At 45.9% G+C, this 23,576-nt stretch overlaps 1 protein-coding gene across 7 annotated transcripts in view; it reads right to left on the bottom strand.

Moving 5' to 3' along the window:
• Nucleotides 1-22,432, bottom strand: part of RAD54L2 (RAD54 like 2) — a 127,385-nt gene extending 104,953 nt beyond the window's left edge. Inside the window, exons 1-3 of one of the 7 annotated variants that reach the window (XM_054681911.2) lie at nt 22,170-22,409; nt 19,435-19,587; nt 8,962-9,569 (exon numbers count right to left, since the gene is read on the bottom strand). The gene's annotated coding sequence lies outside the window, so the exon portion shown is untranslated. Of the gene's footprint in view, nt 1-8,961; nt 9,570-19,434; nt 19,588-22,169 lie in introns of all 7 variants that reach the window. The other 6 variants (XM_009445558.5, XM_054681910.2, XM_001169759.8 and 3 more) reach the window with 6 other exon arrangements.
• Nucleotides 22,433-23,576: the final 1,144 nt, after the last annotated feature.

Genomic DNA, 23,576 nt, shown 5'->3' with positions numbered 1-23,576 from the left:
ATGGTATAAGCAGATCCGTCTTTTATAAAGGTCACTCTGTGGCATAGAATGTTAATGCTTAAAAGCACAGTTTCAAACTGAAAACAAGTACCAGCTCATTTTGCTACATGAGCTTCAGCAAGCTACTTAAATTCTTTGGACCACAGTTTGTTTCCTCACTTGTAAAATGAAGATATTCCCTACCTTCAAATTTTCTTAAGAGGATCAAGTGGTGAAGGAATATAAATTCTACAATAAAGATACCTGGCTCAGTATTTAGCACATTGTATTCAAAACATGGCCTAGAAAAAAAAAATTTGCTGGAAGAAATGTGGAAGGCGGAATAAAAGGGGATTGAAAATAGAAGGCCAGTTAAAAAGCCAGAGGAAAGGCCAGATTTGAAAACTATTTGGGGGGCCAGGCACGGTGGCTCACACCTGTAATCCCAGCACCTTGGGAGGCAGAGGCAGGCGGATCACGAGGTCAGGAGATCGCAGCCTGGCTAACACAGTGAAACCCTGTCTCTACTAAAAAATATAAAAAATTAGCCAGGCGTGGTGGTGGGCACCTGTAGTCCTAGCTACTACAGGAGGCTGAGGAAGGAGAATGGCATGATCCCAGGAGGCGGAGCTTGTAGTGAGCAGAGACTGCACCACTGCACTCCAGCCTAGGTGACAGAGCGAGACTCCATCTCAAAAAAAAAAAAAAAAGAAAAAAAAGAAAATGATTTGGAAGGTAAAATAAACTATGCTAGTAAAGTATTGCTCTTCAAACCTCAATAAAAGAGTAAAAGACCCATGAGGTTTCTTTTCCAGGTTTCCCTAACCAGGGCCTAGAGTGCTATTGTGACCTCCTCCTCAAACACAAGCCCAGGTTGAAGACCAGATGCCACACATATTTCAGCTTTTACTATCAACACTGCTGAAGAGGCCATAGGTATATCATGGGGTGGGAGCTCTTTGGTGTCAGATACCTGGTTTAACAGCACCACTTAACTGGAGCAAATCACTTAGTTTCTCATCTGTACAACTGGCATAATGGCATCCACAGCTCTGTGCTGTGAGGATTCACACAGCATACAACATGGCAATCACTCAACAGCAGCACATCACAAACAAATCCTACATAGATGTGAAACATACAAAACAGTATCTCTTACAAAAATACTACATAGCCTTATCATATCTGTAGCCCATTTGGAAGCTCCTGTAGCTGAAACTGCCCAGTACTCATCAGTACGTTGGCTCTCATGCAGACAACCGGTGTTCCACTTGGAGCAAGATTGTTTTTATTTTCAATATGGGTATAACATCTTCCACCATAATATGTGCTATCTGGTTCCTAAACAAATAAAACTGGTTTCAGAGAGCTCATCTCTAGAACAGCAGCTGGGATACAGTTTTACCCAAAAGTTAAGTAAAAATTTGGCCCCAAGCCCAGAAAACATGCATTCCTCACAGACAAAACTGGATAAACCAAATCTACAATGAGTGGATAAAACAGTAGGGAAGGGAAGAGCTCTGAGGAAGCTAGAATAACCCAGATGGAAAGACCCATCCATAATCAAGTGGAATCAAGTGAGGCAGTGGGATGAATCAGTTTGGATCTGAAGCACTCAGGAGAGGCACCGAGTTACCAAGTGTAAGACACCAAACTTACTAAATTTAAGATATCTGGGACATAAATATTCTCCATGTTATTTATGTAACATGAAAGATTTATGCAAGCACAAAAAGCCAAATGTTCTACCCTCATTAAGATTCAAGATTCCTTACGAGAGGTTAGGAAGCTGGAGAGTATAACCTGGGGAGAATATCAGTAGAGATAAAATTTAGACACATTAAATGTGAAAGAGTAACCCTTTCCATTTCAGTGGGCTATTGTCGGCCAGGCGCAGTGGTTCACGCCATTAATACACGCCTGTAATCCCAGCACTTTGGGAGGCCAAGGATGGTGGATCATCTGAGGTCAGGAGTTTGAGACCAGCCTGGGCAACATGGTGAAACCCCCCTCTCTACTAAAAATACAAAAAATTTGCCAGGTGTGGTGGTATACGCCTGTAATCCCAGCTACTAGGGAGGTTAAGGCAGTAGAATTGCTTAAACGTGGGAGGCAGAGAATGCAGTAAGCCAAGATCATGCCACTGCACTCCAGCCTGGGCAAGAGTGAGACTCCGTCTCAAAAATAAATAGGCTATTTGTTGATGCTGCTACTATTACACAGTTGATTTCTATTAAGGAATGTATTGACTGTATACTTCACAAGGCATTCTTTGCTATTCCACTTATGGGACAGTAAGAGAAGTGCCAGCATGGTGCCTCATGCCTGTAATCCCAGCACTTTGGGAGGCAGAGATGGGAGGATTGCTTGAGCCCAGGAGTTCAAGACCAGCCTGGGTAACATAGCAAGACCCCCATCTCTACAATAATTAAAGAATTAGCCAGGCATAGTGGTACATGTCTGTGGTCCCAGCTACTTGGGAGGCTAAGGTGGGGGGAATCACTTGCACCCAGGCAGTTGAGGCTGCAGTGAACCATAATCACGCCACTGCACTCTAGCCTGAGCAACACAGCAAGCGAGACCCTGTCTCAAAAAAGAGAGAGAGAGAGAGAGAAGTGGACCTTCAAAGGAGAAAGGCTTGCCAAAGTCCCTTTGAAATGAAATTGATATTTAAGATGCTGCTATGGCACATGATTTTGATTAGAAAAAAATAGTCTTCCTCTAAACATCTAAGAAATTTTTTAAACATTTAATCTAAGAAAAATTTTAAAACATTTAAAACAGGAGCCAACTGACAGATAAGGGCAGGTCACACGTCTCTGGTGGAGAAATTTGGGCTGAGAGCATGGATTAGGTCAATCAGTAAATTCTACTTTGCCCTAAACAGAGCCTTACAAGCCAGACTTGATAAGATTCATAAACAAATCGGCCAGGGGCGGTGGCTCACATCTGTAATCCCAGCCCTTTGGGAAGCTGAGGTGGGCAGATTGGTTGAGCTTATAAATTTGAGACCAGCCTGGGCAACACGGTAAAACCCTCTCTCTACAAAATATACAAAAATTAGCTGGGCATGATGGCACACACCTGTGGTTTCATCTACTCCCGGGGCTGAGGTGAGAGGATCACTTGAGCCTTGGGAGGTGAAGGTTGCAATGAGCAGAGATTGTGCCACTGCAACAGAGCGAGACCTTGTCTCAAAAAAATAAAATAGAATGTTCTTTTTTTTTGAGATGGAGTTTCCCTCTTGTTACCCAGGCTGAAGTGCAGTGGCGCAATCTCGGCTCACTGCAACCTCCACTTTCTGGTTTCAAGCGATTCTCCTGCCTCAGCCTTCCAAGTAGCTAGCATTACAGGCGCCCGCCACCATGCCCGGCTAATTTTTGTATATTTAATAGAGACAGGGTTTCACCACGTTGATCAGGCTGGTCTCAAACTCCTGACCTCATGATCCACCCACCTCAGCCTCCCAAAGTGTTGAGATTACAGGCGTGTAATTAATAAGAACATAAGAATGTTCTTATTAATTAAACACTCAGTGTCAATGTCTAGATCTAGCTTTAAAATATGCTAACAACAGCCTGGTGCAGTGGCTCACACCTGTAATCCCACACTTTGGGAGGCTGAGGCAGGAGGATAGCTTGAGCCCAAGAGTTTTGAGACCAGCCTGGGCAATGTGGTGAGACCCCATCTCTACATAAATTTAAAAATTAGCTGGGCATGGCAGTGTGCACTTGTAGTCCCAGCTACTCAGGAGGCTGAGGTTGGAGAATACTTTGAGCTGGGAAGTCGAGGCTACAGTGAGCCATGCCACTGCATGCCAGCCTGGGCAACAGAGTGAGACCCTGTCTCAAAAAAAAAAAAAAAAGCCAACAACAACAAAAAATAGGGAATATATTGAAAAAGATGGGGAAGTATTGATAATTGTTGAAATTGGGTGACAGGTACATGATGCTTCATGATGCTATACTCTCCACAGTTGTACGTGTATGCCAAGCATGTGCAACATCCCTCCCAGCAAGGATGATGGGAAAGGGGGAGTTAGTCAGAACAAGGGAGAATAAACATCAGGAAAAGAATCTTTGGTCCAGGCAACTAGGAACTCACCTCAGAGATATTGCTCAGGAGGAATGCAGGACCAAGCCAGACAACAAAGGATTAAGAGATATATAGGGCCGGGTGCAGTGGCTCACGCCTGTAATCCCAGCACTTTGGGAGGCACAGGCGGGCGGATCACCTTTGGTCAGGAGTTTGAGAACAGCCTGACCAAAATGGAGAAACCCCGTCTATACTAAAAATACAAAATTAGCCGGGCATGGTGGCGCATGGCTGTAATCCCAGCTACTCTGGAGGCTGAGGCAGGAGAATCGCTTGAACCCGGGAGGCGGAGGTTGCAGTGAGCCGAGATCATGCCACTGCACTCTAGCCTGGGCAACAAGAGCGAAACTCTGTCTCAAAAAAAAAGAGAGATAGATAAAAGAGAGATAAAGCATCTGGTTGGCACTGAGTGAGGTGGCCCACACCTGTAATCCCAGCACTATGGGAGGCCAAGGCAGGAGGATCACTTGAGGACAGGAGTTTGAGACCAGCCTGGGCAACACAGGGATACCCTGTCTCTACAAAATAAAAAGTAAAATCTAGCCAGCCATGGTGGCACCCGCCTAAGAGGATAGCATGGGCCAGGGAGGTTGAGGCCATAGGGAGCAGATTGCACCACTGCACTACAGCCAGGGTGAAAGAGCAAAACCCTGTCTCAAAAACAGAACAAAACAAAAAAAGGCAGTTGGTAAGGAAATGGCAGTAAAACTTAATGAGAGGATGATAAAAAACAAACCAAAGGAGGACAGAAAGAAGAAGGCTAGGCTACCATGAGAGGCACAGAGCTAAGCAGTTACTGTGGTCCTATCGTTTATGTAGGAAAAAACAAAAGGGGAGGGGATCAAGGCTAGGAAAGACTATAAGAGGACCTTACAAAGGATGTAATAGGTAAATCAAGGTTACAGAAGAAACAGGAATAGATAAAATTCAATTGGAACGGGTTGGATTGAAAAAACAATGAAGACCACCTCTTCTGGGAGAATGAATATAGAGAAAGGTAACACTCTGAAACTAGAATGCAAAAGGGGCTGTGTAATATCACAGTTAAGGGAGGAGGCTCTGACATTCAACCATTTGACTTTAATTTCAGCTTGTCACCATCACTGAAGTTGACGTAAGTAAAGTACTTGTGTCTGGGGGTAAATACGAGCATATACTCTTTCATTACTGTCGATGAAATGGATCTAACTGTAAAATATTTAAAGAGACTTATTCTGAGCCAAAAATGAACGACCATGGCCCAAGGCACGGTTTCAACAGGTCCTGATAACATGTGCCAATGGTGGTTGAGTTACAGCTTGGTCTCACTCTGTCACCCAGGCTGGAAAGCAGTGGTGCGATTTCGGCTCATTGCAACCTCCGCCTCCCCCAAGTTCAAGCAATTCTCCCGCCTCAGCCTCCGAGTAGCTGGGATTACAGGTGTGCAACACCATGCCTGGCTAATTTTTCTATTTTCAGTAGACATGTGTGCCACCATGCCTGGCTAATTTTTGTATTTTTTGTAGAGACAGGGTTTCACCATATTGGCCATGCTGGTCTCCAACTCCTGACCTCAGGTGATCTGCCCACTTTGGCCTTTCAGAGTGCTGGGATTACAGGTGTGAGCCACCATGCCTGGCCAGTTTTATGTATTTTAGGGAAACATATAACATCATCTCAGTATCTGTGAAGTATACATCAGTTCTGTCCAGAAAGGTGGGTCAACTACAGTGGGGGAGGGGAGAGGCTTTACATATCACAGATTAAAGATTTTCTGATTGGCAATTGGTTATCATCTAAAAATCTGGAATCAATAGAAAGGAGTGTCTGGGGCCACCACAATGGCTCACACCTGTAATCCCAGCATTTGGGAGGCCGATGTGGGCGGGTCACTTGAGGCCAGGAGTTTGAGACCAGCCTGGTCAACATGGCGAAACCCTTTTACTATAAAAAATACAAAAATTAGCCAGGCATGGTGGCACACACCTTTCATCCCAGCTACTTAGAAGGCTGCAGCAAGAGAATCACTTGAACCTGGGAGGCAGAGGCTGCAGTGAGCAGAGGTCGCACCACTGCACTCTAGCCTGGTAGACAAAGGAAGACCTTGTCTCAAAAAAAAAGAAAAGAAAAGAAATGAGGGTCTGAGTTAAGAGAAGGGATGGTGGAGACCAAGGTTCTTATTATGTAGATGAAGTCTTAAAGGTGGCAAATGTTTCCTAGTCAGACCTTTAAAAGGTACTAGACTCTCAGGTAATCTCTTCAGGACTGGGAGGGCCTGGAAGGGAAAAGATCTAGTTGTGTTTATAGAGATTCTTTACAGATGCAAATTTTCCACCACAAACGATGGCTTTGCAGATTTCAAAATATAGCAAAGAAATGTATTTTGGGTAAAATATTTTTATTTCGTCATATGTCATTTATTTATTTATTTATTTATTTATTTATTGAGATGGAGTTTCACTCTTGTTGCCCAGGCTGGAGTGCAATAATATCATCTCGGCTCATTGCAACCTCTGCCTCCCGGGTTCAAGTGATTCTCCTGCATCCCGAATAGCTGGGATTACACCTGTGCACCACCATACCCAGCTAATTTTTTTTTTTTTTTTTGAAAGAGTCTCGCTTTGTCGCCCAGGCTGGAGTGCAGTGGCACGATCTCAGCTCACTGCAACCTCCGCTTCCAGGGTTCAAGAGATTCTCCTGCCTCAGCCTCCAGAATAGCTGGGATTATAGGCGCGCACCACCACACCCGGCTAATTTTTGTATTTTTAGTAGAGACGGAGTTTCACCATGTTGGTCAGGCTGCTCTCGATCTCTTGATCACGCCCAGCCTACAGAGATCTCTTTTGTGATAGGAAAAGTTGATCGATGCAGCAAATTTCACCGTTGTCTTATTTTGAGAAATTGCTACAGCTACTCCAATCTTCAGCAATCACCACCCTGATCAGTCAGCAGCCATCAATGTCTAGGCAAGACCCACAACCAGCAAAAGGATTACAAGTCCTGAAGGCTCAGGTGATTGTTCACATTTTTTGGCAATAAAGCATTTTAAAATTAAGGTATATACATTGCTTTTTTAGACATAATGCTATTAGGAACTTAATAGACTATAGTATGGTGCAAACATAACTTTTCTTTCCTCTAAGACAGGATCTTGTTCTGTCGCCCAGGCCAGAGCGCAGTGGTGCAATGATAGCATACTGCTGACTCAAACTCCTGGGCTGGCAAGTGATTCTTCCACCTCAGCCTCCAGAGTATCTAGGACTAAACAGGTGTACACTGCAACACTCGGCTAATTTTTAAAACGTTTTGTAGAGACAGGGTCTCGTTATGCTGCCCAGACTAGTCTTGAACTTCTGGCATCAAGTCATCCTCCCATCTCCACCTCCCAAAGTACTGGAATTACGGACATAAGCCACTATGCCAAGCCTGTACACATAACTTTTATATGTACTGGGAAACCAAAAAATGTGTGACAGGCTTTATTGCAATATTTGCTTTATTGTAATGGTCTAGAACTCAACCTGCAACATCTCCAAAGCATGCCTGTATACAGTATGTGAGCTGCTATAATTATTATTATTAAAACCAAAGTTAAGCCGGGTGCAGTGGCTCACGCCTATAATCCCAGCACTTTGGGAGGCGGAGGCGGGTGGATCACGAGGTCAAGAAATCGAGACCATCCTGGCCAACATGGTGAAACTCCATCTCTACTAAAAATACAAAAATTAGCTGGGTGTGGTAGTGGGCACCTGTAGTCCCAGCTACTTGGGAGGCTGAGGCAGGAGAATCACTTGAACTCGGGAGGTGGAGGTTGCAGTGAGCCGAGATTGCCCCACTGCCCTCCAGCCTGGCAACAGAGTGAGACTCCCTCTCAGAAAAACAAACAAACAAAAAAACACACACAAAGTAAAAATTCCTAATAGTCAAAAAATTCTCACAAATCAACAAAATAAATTAATTAAATCAGCCAAAAAGTTGACAAAGGACAAGAAATAAATACATACATGAAATAAACACATGAAAAGATGCTCATCCTCTTCAATAAGTAAATGTAAATAAAAATTAGTTACCTAGGCTTCAAATTGGCAAAGATTCAAAATATTGATTCCCAGCCACGCATGGTAGCTCACACCTGTAATCCCAACACTTGGGGAGGCCAAGTGGGGAGGACTGTTTGAGCCCAGAGGTTCAAAATCAGCCTGGGCAACATAGTGAGACTTCATCTCTACAAAAAATGGACATGGTAGTAAGCGCCTGTAATCCCAGCTACCTCAGGAGGCTGAGGTGGGAGGATCACTTGAGCCCAGGAGACAGAGGTTGCAGTGAGCTATGATCATCGTGCCACTGCACTCCAACCTGAGCAAGAGTCAGACCCTCTCTTTAATAAAAAAAAAAAAAAAAAAAAAAAAAGGCCAGGCGCAGTGGCTCACACCTGTAATCCCAACACTTTGGGAAGCCGAGGCAGGTGGATCATGAGGTCAGGAGATGGAGAACATCCTGGCTAAGACAGTGAAACCTCGTCTCTACTAAAAATACAAAAAATCAGCCGGGCGTGGTGGCGGGTGCCTGTAGTCCCAGCTACTCGGGAGGCTGAAGCAGGAGAATGGCGTGAACCCGGGAGGCGGAGCTCGCAGTGAGTCAAGATCTTGCCACTGCACTCTAGCCTGGGCAACAGAGCGAGACTCTGTCTCAAAAAAAAGTTGATTCCTATTCTAGCAAGTATAGCTAGATAGCTAGGTAAATAAACAAATAAATAAATAAAAATATTGATAAAGTTCAGTGTCGGGGAGAAATATAAATTGATACAATCTTTTGAAAGTGATAAAATCTAACAAAATTTTAAACATGCATACATTTCTATAAGTAGAATTTCTGTGTCAAAACCTTTGTAGAAATACTTATACTTACAGAAATGTATCCTAGGCTGGGCGTGGTGGCTCACGCCTATAATCCCAGCACTTTGGGAGGCTGAAGAGGGCGGATCACGAGGTCAAGAGATTGAGATCATCCTGGCCAACATGGTGAAACCCCGCTGTACTAAAAATACAAAAATTAGCCAGGCATGGTGGTACGTGCCTGCAGTCCCAGCTACTCTGGAGGCTGAGGCAGGAGAATCGTTTGAACCCAGGAGATGGAGGTTGCAGTGAGCCGAGATCGCACCACTGCACTCCAGCCTGGCGACAGAGCGAGACTCCATCTCAAAAAAAAAAAAAGAAAGAAAAAGAAATGTATCCTACAGGCCGGGTGCAGTAGCTCACGCCTGTAATCTTTGCACTGTGGGAGGCCGAGGCAGTTGGGTCACTTGATGTCAGGAGTTCGAGACCAGCCTGGCCAACATGGTGAAACCCCATCTCTACCAAAAATACAAAAATTAGCCAGGCGTGTGGCACATGTCTGTAATCCCAGCTACTTGGAAGGCTGAGGAACGAGAATCACTTGAACCCAGGAGGCGGAGGTTGCAGTGAGCCGAGATCGCGCCACTGCACTATAGCCTGGACGACAAAGTGAGACTCCACCTAAAAAAAAAAAAAATTAAATTAGGCCGGGCATGATGGCTCATGCCTGTAATCTCAGCACTTTGGGGCGCCGACACAGGCAGATCACTTGAGCCCAGGAGTTCAAGACCAGCCTGGGAAACATAGAAAAACCCCATCTCTACAAAGAATACAAAAATTAGCTGGGCATGGTGGCATGCACCTATGGCCCCAGCTACTCAGGAGACTGAGGCAGGTGGACTGCTTGAGCCTGGGAGGTCAAGGCTACAAAGAGCTATCATCATGCCACTGCATTCCAGCCTAGGTGACAGACTGAGACCTTGTCCCAACAACAAAAAAAGATTAAATGAAAAAAAAAAAGTCACAGAAAGGTAGATAGACTATAACCCCATTTCTGTACAAAGGAATTACTTTCTCTTACACACTTACACAAATTTGTTAGTATGACTATCACCTAGGCTGGAGTACAGTGGTGCCATCTCAGCTCACTGCAATCTCCACCTCCTGGGTTCAGGGGATTCTTGTGCCTCAGCCTCCCAAGTAGCTGGGATTAACAGGCATGTACCACCACACCTGCTAATTTTTATATTTTTAGTAAGCACAGGGTTTCACCATGTTGGCCTGGCAGTTCTTGAATTCCTGGCCTAAAATGATCTGCCTACCTCAGCCTCCCAAACCAAAATGCTGGGATTACATGTGTAAGCCACCGTGCCTGGACTTTATTTACTTATTTTTAGAGACAGGATCTTACTGTGTTGCCCTGGGCCAGAGTGCAGTGGCACAATTGCAGCTCACTGCATCCTCTACCTCCCAGGGTCAGGCAATCCTCCCACCTCAGCCTCCTGAGTAGCTGGGAAAACAGGGGCACACCACCACACTCAGCTAATTTTTGTGTTTTTGTAGAGATAGAGCCTCCCTATGTTGCCCAGGCGGGTCTCGAAATCCTGGACTTAAGCAATCCACCTACCTTGGCCTCCCAAAGTGTTGGGATTACAGGCATTAAACCACCACACCCAGCAGGCCTAAATTCTTAATGGTAGTTAATAATGAGATATGGAATTATGGTTTCCTTTCCCTATTTAAAAATGCCTGAATTTTACTGTACTCATACATTGTTTATGTAACCAGGGAAAAAAGGTCAAGGACTTTCTAAGAGCAACAGACTGGATGACGAAAGTATGGTGACAGAAAGAATGGGGAAAATATTTGAGAGCACAAGCCCTAAAATGAGGTCACTGGTCCAGAGCCTGGGGGAAAGGCACCTTTGGGAAACATGTAAACAGCTGCTATAGGAAATGGGACCCTTAGGAGGCAGCACAGGAGCACCCTGAGGGGCAGAGACCGATCAGCTCAAGTGAGGCAGTGGGAACTACCAGCAACCAAGACAGCTCATTTTCCTGACTGTCCAGAAACACTGGGAATGGGCACCCTATGGGCAGTGAAAAGCAGCCAGGCAAGAGAATTCAGAGACAGCAAGTAGCATAGCCGGCAGGGCACAAAGTCAGGGAAGCAAAGGGTTCTAATACCTGGGGAAGGAATACTGGAACTGTGGACCATGACCAACCAGAGCCAAGCTAGTAGGGGAGGTAGGTGAAACACAGGGAAAGAAAAATGAAGAGAGAGGGTGTGGGAGACAGTGGGACTGGAAGGCACAATGACAGCAGAGCTCAAGCCAGAATACATCCATTTTCCTTCCCCACCCCCTTTTTTTTTTTTTTTTTTTTTTTTGAGATGGAGACTTGCTCTGTCACCCAGGCTGGAGTGCAGTGGCGTGATCTCAGTTCACTGTAACCTCCACCTTCCAGGTTCAAGTGATTCTACTGCCTCAGCATCCCGAGTAGCTAGGATTGCAGGTGTGTACCACCTCGTCTGGCTAATTTTTGTGTTTTTAGTAGAGATGAGGTTTCACCACGTTGGCCAGGCTGGTCTCGAACTCCTGACCTCAGGTGATTTCCCCCCACCGCCCCGCCCCGGCCTCGGCCTGCCAAAGTGGTGGGATTACAGGTATAAGCCACCGCGCCCAGCCTTTTTCTTCCGATTTCTATACAATATACATTAGGAGAAAGACTCCTACTTGTTTCATGGGCCTCAATTGCCGAACTATGTCCACCTGGCTCTGGATTTGTCTCCTGACCACTAAGCAATCTGTGAAGAGAGTAGAGCTCCCTCTAGGTTCCTCCAGCAGCCAGCTCTTCCAGAGTTACTGGGCTGCTAGGCCGGGAGTGGTGGTTCACGCCTGTAATCCCAGCACTTTCAGGGTCCAAAGCAGATGGATCACCTGAAGTCCAGGAGTTTGAGACCAGCCTGGCCAAATGGCAAAACCCCATCTCTACTACAAATACAAAAATTTGCTGGGCGTGGTGGTGGGCGCCTGTAATCCCAGATACTCAGGAGGCTGAGGCAGGGAGAATAGCTTGAACTCAGGAGGCAGAGATTGCAGTGAGCCAAGATCGCACCATTGCACTCCAGCCTGGGCAGCTGAGCAAGACTGTGTCTCAAAAAACAAATACAAAAAAATTAGCCGGGCATGGTGGCCTGCACCTGTAATCCCAGCTACTTGAGAGGCTGAGGCAGAATCGTTTGAACCCGGGAAGCGGAGGTTGCAGTGAGCGGAGATGGCGCCACTGCACTCCAGCCTGGGCAACAGAACAGGACTCCATCTCAAAAAAAAAAAAAAAAAAAAAAAAAGCAGAGTTACTGGGCTGCTATGACAGAGCAGAGATTCTACTCACTGTGTAGGACTATCTTCCTTGTGTGTATCCTCTATTGGCCAGCAGCCTGAAATAAGGGGTGACTGTCATCCCAAACTGAAGCCCTAACAATATCTTATGAGGACATAAAAAGGGCTCTAAACTTAGAATCAGAAAACAGGCAGCAATTCCCAGCTTTTCTTATTATCAGCTCTGTGTACTGGAAAGCAAGCCACTTCACCTTTTCGGGTTTGCTTCCTCATCTGTACAATGGGGATATTTGCCTCACAGGGTTGTTGGGAGGATGAAGTAAATATATATATGAAAATGTTGGCTGGGCGTGGTGGCTCATGCCTGTAATCCCAGCACTTTGGGAGGCGAAGGCAGGCGGATCACCTGAGGTCAGGAGTTCAAAACCAGCCTGGCCGACATGGTGAAACCCCATCTCTACAAAAATACAAAAATTAGCCAGGCATGATGACGGGTGCCTGTAATCCCAGCTACTCAGGAGGCTGAGGCAAGAGAATCGCCTGAACCTGGGAGGCAGAGGTTGCAGTGAGCTGAGATCGCACCACTGCACTCCAGCCTGGGCAACAGAGCAAGACTCTGTCTCAAAAAAAAGAAAGTGGCCGGCGCAGTGGCTCACACCAGTGATCCCAACATTTTGGGAGGCTGAGATGTGCAGATCACCTGAGGTCAGGAGTTCAAGACCAGCCTGCCCAACATGGCGAAACCCCATCTCTACTAAAAATACAAAAAATTAACCGAGTGTGGTGGCAGGTGCCTGTAATCCCAGTTACTTGGAAGGCTGAGGCAGGAGAATCGCTTGAATGCAGGAGGCAGAGGTTGCAGGGAGCCGAGATCGTACCACTGCACTCCATCCTGGGCAAAAAGAGCAAAACTCCGTCTCAAAAACAAAAAAAAAGAAAGAAAGAAAGTATTTTATAGGCTGGGCACATCTGTAATCCCCGCACTTGGTGAGGCCAAGGCGGGTGAATCGCTTGAGCTCAGGAGTTCGAGACTAGCCTGGGTAACATGGCAAAACCCTCTCTCTCCAAAAAATACAAAAATTAGCTGGGCACAGTGGCACATGCCATTAGTCCTAGCTACTCAAGAGGCTGAGGAGGGAGGATGACTTGAACCCAGGAGGTGGAGGCTGCAGTGAGCTGAGATCATGCCACTGCACTCCAGTCTGGGTGACAGAGTCAGACCCTGTCTCAAATGTAAAAAAAAAAAAAAAAAAAAAAAAGTGTTTTATAAACTACAACATCATACATACACAAAGTATGCTTATCACAGTAAAGCAAACATTTTTCATTTCCGCCTACTATTGATGGTACTATAAAACCATAAGCACATGTTAGTACCTCCAATGTGCCTCCACTGGCTGAAATTTTCTGTGTTTGTATTGCTTTCAATCTATATTATAATATCTTCCTTTTTTTTTTTTTTTTTTTTTTTTTTTGAGGCAGAGTCTTACTCTGTCACCCAGGCTGGAAGATAGTGGCACAATTACAGCTCACTCCAGCCTCTATCTCTGGAGTTCAGGCAATCGTCCCGCCTCGATCTCCTAACTGGGAGACTGGTAGCTCAGATGTGGTCCATAACTTCTAGGTGTGTGTCACCTTGCCCAGCTAATTTTTATTTAATTTTTTTGTAGAGACAAGCTCTCACCATGTTGCCCCAGGCTAGTCTTAAACTCCTGGGGTCAAGCAACCCTCCCACCTCAGCCTCCCAAAGTGCTGTGATTACAGGCATGAGCCACTGCACCTGGCCAACCAACAACTTCCTTTCTTTTTTTTGTTTAAAGACAGAGTCAAGTTTCACTCTGTTGCCCAGGCTGGAGTGCAGTGGTGAGATCTCGGCTCACTGCAACCTTTGCCTCCCGGATTCAAGCGATTCTCCTGCCTCAGCCTTCCAAGTAGCTGGGACTACAGGCGTGCACCACCACATCCAGCTAATTTTTGTATTTTTAGTAGAGATAGGGTTTCGCCATGTTAGCCAAGCTGGTCTGAAACTCCTGACCTCAGGTGATCTGCCTGCCTCAGCCTCCCAAAGTGCTGGGATTACAGGCGTGAGCCACCGCGCCTGGCCTCAACAACTTCCTCCTAACTTCTCAACACTGCTCACAAAATGTCATCAATTTTTAATAGCTACTGCTAAATTTAAAGTGCCTCAGTGTTTTTTGTTTTTTGTTTTTGAGACGGAGTTTCACTCTTGTTGCCTGGGCTGGAGTGCAATGGCACGATCTCGGCTCACCACAACCTCCGCCTCCCAGGTTCAAGTGGTTCTCCTGCCTCAGCCTCCTAAGTAGCTGAGATTACAGGCATGTGCCACCACACCCAGCTAATTTTGTACTTTTAGTAGAGATGGGGTTTCTCCATGTTGATCAGGCTGGTCTCAAACTTCCGACATCAGGTGATCCGCCCGCCTCAGCCTCCTAAGGTGCTGGGATTACAGGCGTGAGCCACAGTGCCTGGCCTTCAGTTTTCCTTTTTATCTGATATCAACTTTTATCTTTAACCTAACTACAGTTACTTTTCATGCTTTTATTTTCTGCAGTCTGCTATTTTGTCACTTGCATGAAAGAATAATTGCATTTGGCCAGGCGTGGTGGCTCATACCTGTAATCCTAGCACTTTGGGAGGCTGAGGAGGGGGGATCACCTGAGGTCAAGAGTTCAAGAGCAGCCTGGCCAACATGGCGAAACCCTGTCTCTACTAAAAATACAAAAATTAGCCAGGTGCGGTGGCACATACCTGTAATCCCAGCTACTTGGGAAGCTAAGGCAGGAGAATCACTTGAACCCAGGAGGCAGAGGTTGCAGTGAGCTGAGATCATGCCATTGCACTCCAGCCTGGGCTACAGAGTGAGACTCCATCTCCAAAAAAAAAAAAAAAAAAAAAAAGAATTGATGTAGGCTTTGATAAGCTTCCTAACACCCAGCCTTCAGTAGGGATTTCTATGCAGTCTAATCACCCATAAAAACTAATTTGATTGGGAGGCCAACGCAGAAGGATCACTTGAGCCCAAGAGTTTGAGACCAGCCTGTGCAACATAGTGGGACCCCTGCCTCTACAAAAAATATAAAAATTAGCCAGGCAAGGTCGTGCATGCCTGTACTCCCAGCTACTCAAGAAGCTGAGGTGAAAGGATTGCTGGAGCCTGAGAGGTCAAGGCTACAGTGAGCTATGATCATGCCACTGTACTTACTCTAGCATGGGTGACAGAGAGAGACTCTGTCTCAAAACAAAAAAAAATTAAAAATTTAAAAAAAATCCTAAAAAAACTAATTCAAAGTAATTTAGATAGTATACTCAAGTTATTTTACTACCAAGATCCAGGAGGGTGGCCAGGCATCATGGCTCACGCCTGTAATCCCAGCACTTTGGGAAGCAGAGGCAGGTGGATCACAAGGTCAGGAGTTCAAGATCAGCCTGACCAACATGGTAAAACCCTGACTCTACTAAAAATACAAAAACTAGCCAGGCGTGGTGGCACGCGCCTGTAATCCCAGCTGCTCAGGAGGCTGAGGCAGGAGAATCACTTGAACCCGGGAGGCAGAGGTTGCAGTGAGCTGAGATCGCACCACTGCACTCCAGCCTGGGCGACAGAGCAAGACTCCGTCTCAAAAACAAAACAACAACAACAAAAAAGATCCAGGAGGGTAACTAAATAAATTGGCACAATTCTGTAACTTCTAGGTAAATAACTCAGAACATACAGCTCCAGACACTTCAGAATTAGTACAGTATTAGACTGAGCAGAAAACAGATACAGATAATTTTATAGTCACTGAATTCTAACTCCTGAATAAAGTTTGCTCAAATAATCGTTATTTCCTGTATATGGTGACACTGAGCTCAGATGGGTCTCCAAAAGGCCAACCAGGCAGCAAAATTCACAATATCCTAGTGTTAAATCCATTACCCATTCCCAGGCCAGGCACAGTGGTTCATGCCTATAATCCCAGCATTTTGGGAGGCCAAGATGGGCAGATCACTTGAGGTCAGAAGTTCAAGACCAGCCTGGCCAACATGGAGAAATTTTGTACTAAAAATACAAAAATTAGCCAGGCATGGTGGCGCACCTATAGTCCCAGTTACTTGTGAGGCTGAGGCAGGAGAATAGCTTGAACCGAGGAGGTTGAGGTTGAGGCAGTGAGCCAAGATCGTGCCATTGCACTCCAGCCTGGGTGACAGAGCAAGACTCCATCTCCAATCAATCAATCAAGTCATTACCCATTCCCAGCAGGTGGTGGCTTATCAGTAGTTAGTTGTCTAGATACCCTGTGGCCCAAACCAACTAATCACTTCTTTACATATGAAGACAAAGCACTCAGAGCAGTAAATGGCTTGCAGAAGATCAGACAATACCAATGAAGAACTGTCACATTTTCTCCCAAATGAAATGTTTGCAAGACCCAAAAAAGCAAGTAATAGCCCTCCAGCCTCAAAATTATGAACAAATGAATAAGCAACACATTCTCACAACAAAGTGTTGCCTTTAGCAACCTGGAAAAACAAAAGCAGAGATACTGCTTCAGCCAGGATCAGATGCAGCCATGAAGTCAGAACTCTCATCACACCACTAGTTCCACAGTGAATGATTTCCTGTTATTTCATAAGCAAAGGTTATTCATTTGTTCACTCAACAAACATTTGCCAAGTAGCTACACTGTGCCAGAAATGGTCAGGTGCTGGGATATAAACAAGACAAGCTCCTGCCTTGAAGTAGGTAATAAACTAGGTATGGGAAACACAAAAAAAACACCAAAACATGGTAAAAAGGAATTTGAGGAAAAAATATATATATAATTTTTTTTTAAAATACCAAAACTTAGCAGGACAGTATGATTATAAAAGCTTGCACAGACTCCAATGTCATACAGAAGAGAGGCATTCTGCTGAACCTGGAGGGAATCAAGGAAGGCTTTTATTAAGAGAAGGTGGTGCCCGAACTCCTGGTTCAAGCCCTAGAGTCGACCAAGCTGTAGAATAGAGAGCAAAATATCACAGAAGGAATAGCTAAGAATGCTGGGACCTTCAAGGAGTTCACTATAACTGAGCCTCACGTGCCAGAGTAAATGTGGCAGAGGAAAAACTAGAAAGGAAGATAAAGAAGGGGCCAGGTCATAAAGGTCCTTATGAGATGCTGAAGCAGAGACAGGCCAGGGTCTAGATGTTAAAGACCAGAGGTATATTATTTACTCTTTTTTTTTTTTTTTTTTTTGAGATGGAGTTTCGCTCTTGTTGCCCAGGCTGGAGTGCACTAGCACAACCTCTGCTCACCGCAACCTCCGCCTCCTAGGTTCAAGCAATTCTCCTACCTCAGCCTCCCGAGTAGCTGGGATTACAGGCATGCGCCACTATGCCTGGTTAATTTTGTATTTTTAGTAGAGACAGGGTTTCTCCATGTTGGTCAGGCTGGTCTCGAACTCCCAACCGCAGGTGATCCGCCCGCCTTGGCCTCCCAAAGTGCTGGGATTACAGGCGTGAGCCACCGCGCCTGGCCATTATTTACTCTTATCTGGAATTAAAGACCACCAGAATGGAGGGGGCATTTGACTACAGCAAGACTGCAAGAAATTAGAGACCAGTTATTTCAAGTCACTTCTGGCCTCTACTTATTTTTCTCTTGAATATTAGTGGGACTTTTCTTTTTTTTTCCTGTCTTATTGGGAAAAAATAAAACTGAAAGTTCTATAACTAAGTCTGTTCATCAAAAACATGTCTGAACAGAGTGCTAGATTTTACCAAAGTAGCCCCAATTAAAGAAAATGACAAATCTCTCCTGCATCTGGAGAATTCCTGGCAAAAACACCAAAGCCAGGTCTCTGGTGCCAGCAGAAGAATGCCAGAGAAATGTCCTGATCAGGGGCCATATAGAACACAATGCTGCCTGCTATACTTTAGTGTTCTATCAATGGGAAAGCCCACTGTTTCCAAACAAGAACATGCCAAACAGTTACCTCCTGGCTTCCCCATACAAACTGTCAGGAAAAAACCTTCTACTGCCAGGAATGACCTTGGACTTTATAGTGTGGACTCCTGCCTACCAGCACTGAATAAAGACAACCTTGGCCAGGCGCGGTGGCTCACACCTGTAACCCCAGCACTTTGGGAGGCCAAGACGGGCGGATCACGAGGTCAGTAGATCGAGACCATCCTGGCTAACACGATGAAACCCCATCTCTACTAAAAATACAAAAAATTAGCCGGGTGTGGTGGCAGGCGCCTGTAGTCCCAGCTACTCGGGAGGCCTGTAATCCCAGGGAGGCTGAGGTGGGAGAATGGCGTGAACCTGGGAGGCGGAGCTTGCAGTGAGCCGAGATAGCACCATTGCACTCCAGACTGGGCAACAGAGCAAGACTCCGTCTCAAAAAAAAAAAAAAAAAGACAACCTCAAAATTTCCTCACCTGTCCAGAGTGCCAACAGGTGCAGACAGCTGCCTTCCTCATCAGACAAGGGAACTTGAACCCTGCACAGCACCACAGTACCCAGCCACATTCCTACTATTAATACTACTGAGATTAGAGGTCCTATATAATAATACACATTAACTACTACTGACAACCAGCACTGACCACCCTCAAAGCTTGAGGCCCTCATCTCCAGTCCTCGATGCAATCTGCAGAGAAGGCTGTATTAGGCCCATTTTACAGATGGAAAAACAAAACCAAACCAAAGCTCAGAGAGGTTAACAGCTTATCAAGGGTCAAAAATTGAGCAAGAAAAAGTGGGAAGACTCCAAAAACCAAGCTCTTCCCATTGTACCAGACATTTCTTCTCTCAGACTTTTTCTAAAGAAATAGAAAACTCTAAGCCTTATTTCCAAGAGTTTCTGAAGTTGATCCATTTAACTAAGAGGTGGCCAAAAACATTTATTTAAGCAATCACCTTGCCTTTAAGGCAACAAATAAACAAGTTTTTATTTTCTTTGATCAAGTGAATAGTCCAGATGGAAAATGAGAGCTATTTTGAAGAATTCATTTATTATTTAAATACCTTGATTTTACATTTCTTCATTTATTTTTGCCCAAGATATATACACAGAGAGATAGACAGCAAAAGGCAGAATTTCATTTTAATAGATCAGAATGAAGAGTAACAAAGCAAAAAACATTCAGATTTACATTATATTTTATGCAGTAAAAATTAAGAAGCAAATGACTTTCAAACAGACTGAGCCTTACCTCAATCTTACTCCTCCTGTTCCAAGGGACAGCACTCCAAGTGATCAGCAGACACTCCCAGCCTACATACAGTGAACCAGACATAGGGGATAAGCAACGCCTTCATGCTCCCAAAACCACAGTGGGAAGGAGTGTGATGGCTTCCTGGGGAATCTGAACACATATAGTATTTGTAAATCACTGCTCGTTGAGACATACACCAAAACAAAATGTTTTACTTGTGGTTTGTCTACAGGAGTACTTAAAATTAACAGGTGTATAAAATAGTGCAAAAATAATCCCATACCAGCATGAACTCACAGTGATAGCTAAACTTTCTCCATGGAGATGTTAAGATAATTAACTGTCACCAGTCAAAATTAATACATTATAAAAACTTTATTCAATGTCTTTACTGATTAAAAGCTTGATATACCTGAATCACTTCTTTCTTCATAGACCTATAACCACCTCTAAACCAGGAACTACCACTAACAAAATGTTAAAAAATATCATCAGCATTTTTGAGGTGCCCAAAGCAGTGCCTGGCAAAATGCAATAAATGTTCGTTTATGAAAGAATGAATGGAGAGAGAGAAAGAATACTACTTTTTTTTTTTTTTTTTGAGTCAGAGTCTCGCTTTGTCGCCGAGGCTGGAGTGCAGTGGCACGATCTCGGCTCATTGTAACCTCTGCCTCCCAGATTCAAGTGATTCTTGTCCCTCTGCCTCCAGAGTAGCTGGGACTACAGGCACATGCCACCCCACCCGGCTAATTTTTGTATTTTTAGTAGAGACAGGGTTTCGCCATGCAGGCTCAATCTCCTGACCTCATGTGATATGCCCGCCTCGACCTCCCAAAGTGTTGGGATTACAGGCGTTAGCCACCACACCCAGCCAAGAAAGAAAGAATACCATTGAAGAAAAATAATTATTTAAAGCTTAAGGAAAAAGATAATGTTTACAATAACGAGAACTATCAGTACAACTACAAACAGAATTACCTAACATTGCACTTGAAAGTTTATACTAGACTCCAGTTAGGCTATATTTCCTACCACTCTAAACTCAGAAGGTACAATGATTCTGATACTGTTTTTGTTCATGTAGGGTTCCCTTTAAACCTCACCTACAGACAACACACCAACTTTTGCCTGAATAATACATACAGAGCTCCGGCCCACAGCTGCAGGCCTCAGAGTTGGAGTTTGCGTACTGTCTTTCAATGATATAGATTGTCACAGGGAGACAGTGTACAGGCCAAATTCATTGAAGACGGATAATACTTCTAGTGAAGACAATGTCCTGTGAGAGTAAACAAGGATGCTGAAATGAGAGTCACTAAGATTTAACAGATTCAACGAACTCACTTCATGGCAGTAAGAGAAGATGAAATTTCATGGATTTAAGGATGGAAAGACCATTTAACAACATAAATGTTAGGGTTTTCCTATCCTTCTTTAGTGTTGCACACATTAAACAATGGCACACAAATTAGTGAAAAGAAGCTTTTAAATTTAGATTTATAAGAATTGGACTGAAAACGCCTGGAACTTACATGTATGATGAAGTCTAAGTTTGTCTATCATTTCAAACAATAGCCACAGTGCTGAAAAGAAAGTATGAGTCACAATTCAAAAACAACGGAGGAAAGAAAAAAATGAACAGAGAAAAGCTTTGGATCCAAATACCACAAAGAAATTCCTTACTTAAAATGTTGTCAATGACAGTCACCACTCTGACTTGGAGTAAGAAAGAAAGGTCCACACTGTCCTCTACGTCGGAACAAACTCATCCAGCCCCACATAACCCTTCCAGTTGCATCCACCTCAATGTTCAGCCACCAATATAGTCAGCCACAATCCCTAGCAAGCAACAGGAATCCTAACAGATCTGAGTCACCCACTCCCACGCAGTAAGAGGTCACTCTCCATCAGAAAGCCCACTCTGCAAAGTTTCCTTGTTCATCTCCCAGGCTGCCACCACCATGACCCACATAAAGCTGATTCTCCAATCTCAGTAGCCTATCAACCCTCCTCTACACTCCCCAAACCACAACTCCCACCGGCCTCACCCTAACGACAAGACAGCTAGCACTACTCACCGTGTGCCACTACTCACTCCTGTGATAAGTTCCTTGCCTGAAAACCACTCCTCGTCAGGGTGCATCAGGGCCCCGGAGGATCCAGCTCTCTGCTTAACTCTCTTGTGCCCAGCTGAGCTCCTGCCTTTCCAGGAACTCATCACCAGTTACCTCAGGGAAGCTAAACTCTCAATGCCTCTTCTGCCCCAGCCCGACCCCAGTCTGCCAAATTCCCAGACCTCAGGAGAGGGGGTCGGGGAGACGCATCCAGATGCGCCTTAGGGATTAGACACACAGAAGCCCCTAAAATTCCAAATACTTTCCCAACCCCACACCGCGCTCTGGTCATCCTCCGGGGCGCCAGCATCCAGAGCCAAAAGCGCAGAGGGGCAACAGTTAAGTCTCCGTGTCCCTACGACTCCCTTCCCCGGCTACGAAATCCTCAAATATCAAGCCACTGAGGCCCCGGGTCGAGGCCCAAGACCCCCGCCAAGCCTCCGGCCACTGGAGTTTCCCGGGTGGGACCCCGTGCCCCGAAGGCCCGGGCCGCTGGGTCCATCTAGCTGCCCCGAGCCACTGCATGGCAGGGGCCCAGGCCGCGTCTCCAGTCGGTCCCCATTGTTGCGGGACCCGGCGGCCCCGGCCGGGAGCGAGGAACCGGCACCGGCGTCTCACCTCCTGCGCCGCGGCTCCGGGCCGCGCCGGACCGCGCAGGGCCGAGGGACCTCACGTTCAGCTTCGCCCGCCTAGGCAAAGTCTGCGGCGGCGGAGGCGGGGGCGGCGGCTGAGGCGGGAAGCAGCCGGCCAGGCCCGGGCGCCGCGGGCTGGCTCTGGCCAAGCGTCGGTCTCCACCGGCGGCGGCGCTCGCCAGCCTCCGCTCACGGTCCGCGCCAGAAAGCGTCCCCCTCCCGGCCCGCGCGCCCGACCGCACGGACGGGAACACGCGCCGCGGAGAGGAAAGTTCCGCTGAGAGCCGACTGAAGGCCGTTCCCCTGCGCCGGGTGTACGGCGATTCCTGCCTGGATGGGACCGTTTCTGGAATGAATGCCGCACAGAAATCCCAAGCCAGAAGCTGCCTGAGAATGGTTCTAGGGGTGGGTCCAACGGAATGGTTTTGCACTCGCCAGCCATTTAGCGTCTCAATTGAGCCTCAGTTTCTCCTCATTACTCATTGGGAATAATCTAGGCGGCTTGTTAGGATTGAATGAGGTGATGCGAATACCTAGCTCAGAGATAGGGAGCTCTACACCGGGGTACGATCGTTACTGATCCTGCCACTGCTGCTGCTACTATTGCCTCCAACGTAGGTTGTGCTCAGCCCTCAAGGGCCCTTGAAATTATGCGCATCATGTAACTCTTCCTTTTTCACCCTCGGTCCCCACCTACCATCCTGTTTCCTGTTAAGTGAAGCTGTCTTCAGAATTCCCTGGAAGAGAAGCAGAGGCAAAAGGGGGCTTTCTTGATTGCTGACACTCAGGTGGAGGTTAAGGATGCAGGTTCTCCTTCCTCAAGTTGGGAATTACTGCCATGTGGCCATGTGGGCTCCAGTTACTGATGGGACTGTAACGGCTCTCTCCACTATAGCCTCAGGTTCTCTTCTCCTCTTCCCAATAAGTGAATGTTGACAAAATGATTTTTTTTTTTTTTTTTTTTTGAGAAGGAGTTTCGCTCTTGTCGCCCAGGCTGGAGTGCAGTGGCGGGATCTTGGCTCACTGCAACCTCCGCCTCCTGGGTTCAAGCTATTCTCCCGCCTCAGCCTCCCGAGTAGCTGGGATTACAGGCGCCCGCCACCACGCCCCGCTAATTTTTTGCATTTTTAGTAGAGACAGGGTTTCGCCATATTGGGCAGGCAGGTCTCGAACTCCTGACCTCAGGTGATCCTGCCCACCTCGGCCTCCCAAAGTGCTGGGCCACCAAGCGTGAGCCACCGCCTCTGGCCGACAAAGTGATGTTTTAAATTACAAAAGTGCATCTTTCTTTGAAGGCTTTGTATTTTACTCATAAAATCAAGAGGATAGCAATTCCTTTCTCGTCCCCACTTTCCTTTTCTTCTAGGCCTTCACACCTCTAAGATACCAGATG

This window comes from Pan troglodytes, chromosome 2 (genome assembly GCF_028858775.2).
Source record: "Pan troglodytes isolate AG18354 chromosome 2, NHGRI_mPanTro3-v2.0_pri, whole genome shotgun sequence".
In the NCBI taxonomy this organism is placed as follows: Eukaryota; Metazoa; Chordata; class Mammalia; order Primates; family Hominidae; genus Pan; species Pan troglodytes.
The sequence above is the reverse complement of the archived record's forward strand: the minus strand, read 5'-3'. Positions and strand labels throughout refer to the sequence as shown.